At 37.2% G+C, this 5,000-nt stretch overlaps 1 long non-coding RNA gene across 1 annotated transcript in view; it reads right to left on the reverse strand.

Annotated features, from left to right (window-relative positions):
- Positions 1-5,000, reverse strand: part of LOC137616978 (uncharacterized) — a 663,858-nt gene that overhangs the window by 262,537 nt on the left and 396,321 nt on the right. Inside the window, exon 4 of the long non-coding RNA XR_011039537.1 lies at positions 4,486-4,555. This is a non-coding gene — a long non-coding RNA (uncharacterized lncRNA). The remainder of the gene's footprint in view (positions 1-4,485; positions 4,556-5,000) is intronic.

The following is a 5,000-nucleotide window of genomic DNA, read 5'->3' on the forward strand; positions in this document are numbered from 1 at the left end:
TGAAAAAAAATATTTAAATACATTTTTCTCCTCAGTAAATAGTTTCCATTAATTACGTAACGCATAAAGCCACCAGTTCATGAAAAAATTAGTTAGACACTTTAGGAAAACCAGATGACATCTAGAACTCGGCATGGAAATCCCGTCATAATGGATAGATGCAAAGAGCCTTGGATAACGAGAGAGAGAGAGAGAGAGAGAGAGAGAGAGATTCTAAATGAACCAGATCTCTAATCCTGATCCCCGCTGTTTATAATAGAATGAGACAAAAAACTAAGGCAAATTCCGTGTTTTGGCTCCAACGGAGTATTATAGTGGTCTGAATCAGGATAATATCAGTAGCGTCTATCAAAGAGGAAGCGAACCCGACCTTCTGGACTCCCACTTGTGGCCAGAAGTCAGGGAAGAGCTAGAACATGACTTCTGCATCTATGGGAATGCACGATTTCATTGACATCGCACTTTCACCAGAATCGCTGCAACTATTTTTCACCCCACAATTCCTTCCGCCCGGATTTTTCATATGCTGTAAAATATTTAGGGTGTGAGGGACCCACTCGGCAGATGCTTCTGACACCTAGGATTTCAGTTTATCGTGAAAAAGGATTTTGCAAAAGACCTAGGAGTGTTCCTCAAGAATGAATTTCTATAATAATAATAATAATAACAATAATAATAATAATAATAATAATAGCTATTAATATGGTGGTATTGAAGTGATAACGATGAAGCTGCTGTAAAAAGCGTAAATAAAGAGTTTCCATTCATAAAATGTAATCTGTTTTTACAAAAGCTGTGTCACTGACACCTTAGGTTGATAAATGCACACAAAATTATTATTTGTTAAGAAAAGAAATGAATAATTAGTCCAGTCAGTCATAAATGAAGACTTGAAATAATAAAACACGTTTATCGCCGCTTACAATGTAAAAGAGAATCTGGCAAAATCCTATCTGCCTTAAATGTATCACGAAATGTCAAATGACAAAATGCTGATGAGAACCCAAACTCGGAGAATATAAGCTCATCAAGTCGCCCAATACCCAATGTGAGAATTTGCTTAAGATATACCAAAAGAGGAAGATAGAGTAAGGGGGTTGAAGAGGGTATTTAATCCGAGCACAAACAGATAAGAAACTCTTATAAAATAATATGTAATGTACAAGACGGCTTCTGATATATCTCCACCAACAGTCCCCGGACAATGAAACAACTTCCACGTCAAGATTCATGGATAATAGCCGACTGTTATTATGACACGAGTTACATCAACCGCATAACTCTGGCCACGACACTGTATAAATGAATAATAGATTTTTAAAATTCCTTTACGGCTCCTTAGGGAGAAGGTATAGTAGTAAGGATCCCATGGAGGATAGAAGAAAGCCAAGGGAAACCAAGGTTGAGGCGTTTTGCGCACGCCCCCCCACCCCTCTCTCTCTCTCTCTCTCTCTCTCTCTCTCTCTCTCTCTCTCCATATTTGGTTAGATCCAAAGGAATTTGATTGCAACAACCATCTACATGAATATGCATAAGACTGTTGCTCACCTAAGAATTATAAGTCCCTCCCATCTCTTACCTCTCTATCTCGGCATCCCTGCCAACACTACTGATTCCCTTCCAGCTTCATATTCGATACTACTCCCATCTGCCCTTCTCTCCTAACATCCGTAATTCTCGCAGATTTTCCATTCCCGAAACCCGTTACCAAAAAGTCTCAACCCACTTTTTTTTTCTTTTCTTCCATCCCATTCGCCCCATAACCCAAGACGTTTGTCTTTCCATCCCAGGCAGCAGCAGAGGGAACAACAGAGCTTTTCAGTCCCAATGCCTAAGGTATGGGGACAAGAGCAGGTGAACTAACTCTCTCTCTCCTTTTTGAAGTTTAGTTTTTCGCAATAGCTCTAAGAACAATGGCTTCTGCCTTACACTTACAATTGCCGATTTGCATATTATCAAGAACTCTACAACCTTTTTAGAATAATAGATACAATAGGACGAGTTATGAAATGATCCAGGAGCTCCCAAGGTTGTCACGAGCGGCCGGTTGTGAAAGACTAAGCGACATGATGGACGCTTTGAGATTATTTCCTGACGGCACACCAGTTACAAGTACTGCTGCCGGGATGCTGTTGCTGCTGCTGCTACTTCTGCTACCAATGCTGCTGTTACTATTGCTGTAGAACAGCCGATTCCATTTAACTCAAGATAGCCTTAATAATACAGTTGATTGTAATGTTGATATTCCACGAACAATACTACTCAATGTAACATATCACTGTCAAATTTGAAATTATCTCCAGAAGTCAGTCTTTTTCAGAGTTCGTTCCACTTTTATATAAACAATAACGTCTGTCATGAAAATTACCGTTTTTCAGATAATTTTTTATTCCTATCAGAGAGATTTGGCGGCTAGCCCATAAAATTGGCAGAATGACACTTCTAAGCCATCAATGCACTCAAGTTTACCAAATACGAAAGAATATAATTTCCTATATCACAGAATAATCCTGCTACAAAGCCACGAAAAGGGGTATTTAGAAGTGTGTGTGTGTGTGTATGTGTGTGTGTGTGTCTTTGTCTGTGTATGAGAGAGAGAGAGAGAGAGAGAGAGAGAGAGAGAGAGAGAGAGTACATAACTTTATTTTCGAAAGTTAAGAGCATTGTATTCTTACCCAAAGACTTACAATACCTAAATGCGTTTCTAAAAAAATAAACATGATTTTTTTATTCCCTTCACTTTCTTAAAAAAAAATCTTGGTGTCACCTTGCAGCCTTCTATTGCTATAACCCTTTTAGCTCACTAGATTTTCAGCCGTAAGTTTCCTTAATACAGTGCAAAGGTTGAGATCTCTAAGTTCCTTAAATAAGAAATGCGAATAGAGCCCAGTAAGGATGAAATGTTATTTGTTTATATTCCATGAATAATCTATGTCAATAATAACAAAAAAGTTAGTTATCAAATAAATAGTAATCAAAAAGAAAGATATTCTTATTATATAAAAGCAACGGGTCTAAGACGTACGAACTGAAAATAAAACGTTTCACTGAAAGTGCTAGATACATTAATATTAAACGAACATATCTACCGATTAATAATTGCAGGTAAAGAAACTTTTTATTCTTGAATATATAAAAATTAAATGCGCAATCCTAATTTCCAATCATTTTCAGCGTGGAAAAAAGCGAACTGCAACAGTCAATGGAGAACCTATTCAATTGCATACTGTAAACACACAAACAACACATAATAAAATCTTCTTATTTAAACTAAGATAAGCATATTATCTCTCGATGTCTCTATAGAAATATATTTGACATAGATTCATCTACTTGTAAAATATACACGATTATTAAAATAAATCTATATTGAAAAAACTTGTTTATGGTTATTTTAAAAATAGAAATTGGGCGGATCCCATTGAAAGGGAAATAAAAAATATTATTAGCACACAAGTCATTAATAAATAATTCGTTAATCTAGAAGAACAATAAAAACGAAATCATAATTCATAATAAAATATCGTGCACCCAAACATCGCTGATATCAGAGAGAGAGAGAGAGAGAGAGAGAGAGAGAGAGATAGCAATAAGGCTTTGTCTTATGCAGCGATGAACTAAGTCTTTCCTGAAATTTGCCATCGGGATCAAGAGAATGTAGACGTGAAGGACCTCTCAGGGTTAAGCGTGCAGCGAAACAGGCTCATACTCAGCAACATTCTTGCAGGGGAATGCAATCAGATAAGTGCACGCAATTGGCAACACGAGTACATAATGCATTCTTGCAGATGCATATTTATTCAACATCAAAACGGAGGGGGAAAAAAAAGAACAGGAAGATGACATTAAGGTCATTACACTGAGTTCGGCCAACTCGAGAGAGGAAGAGAGAGAGAGAAGAGGCAAGAGGCGATGTATATAACTAATTAAAGAATCACTCAAGATTAATTAGTAAAAGCTATAAAATGAAAGGAATGCAAAAGGAGGTTAGTTATATCAAAAGACCTATGGTATAGGGAATTTCTATTGGCCAACGGTTCGAGATTATCATGAAAAGATATCAGATAAAAACTGTTCACTTTCGGCCATGTAATGATCAATCATTTACTCTGACCTTCAAATACAACTAAGCTACTTATTCTCTTACTCTCTTATTCTATGTTTGGGGGGTTCCCCCAGGTCCCTCAGTGTGAGGCCCCTCGTATATCCACCAGAGAGTTGCTAATGCATCTTCGGATGTATTTTGCATCTTCCAGTCTTGGAGAGAGAGAGAGAGAGAGAGAGAGAGAGAGAGAGAGAGAGAGAGAGAGTGTACCATAGAAATATAACACTCAGAACACTTAGCGTTTAAATAATAACTCATAATCACCAATCACCTGGAACTACTGGAAAATGACACGTTATTGTGGTTTCAATCCTTTCCTAAATAAATACTGTAATATATGACCCTCAGGTATTGGACACTTGAAAACTTGGAAAACTTACCTTGGTCTGGAGAATAACGGCAAGAGACAATAGAATCGATTGCTCAACCCTTCCATCAAACAGGTTGAATCTGAAAGGAAGAGAAATTTCAATGATAAATATCTTTCTTATACCTCTTTTCAAGCGCATTGTTCTTACGCTTTCTCTTCTTGGACGTGTTTCATGAAACCTGTTTCTCTCCATTGCATGTCATATTAACTAAATACGACAGTTCGCTAAACATTATAACAAAAAGTTATTACGTTTTAAAATAAAATTCTTTCATGAAGACTTACCACTACTACGTAATATACTAATATTTTAAGCTTTAAGTGGTGAGGTTGCAAGCCCCACGCCCTTTTCGATCAGCACCGCAGATACCGAGCAGACTTGTAAGTGACGGTTCTTTCCCATAAATGGCTGTTACGGCCTTCACTGAACAAGCCTTACCTCAAATAAATGGTACAGTCGTGTTTCAATAGACTTTATGCAAGTTCTCAAAGCTCACTCAAGGTCATTAGATAATCACCGTCGAT

The sequence above is a fragment of the Palaemon carinicauda genome, chromosome 23, assembly GCF_036898095.1.
Source record: "Palaemon carinicauda isolate YSFRI2023 chromosome 23, ASM3689809v2, whole genome shotgun sequence".
Lineage (NCBI taxonomy): Eukaryota > Metazoa > Arthropoda > Malacostraca > Decapoda > Palaemonidae > Palaemon > Palaemon carinicauda.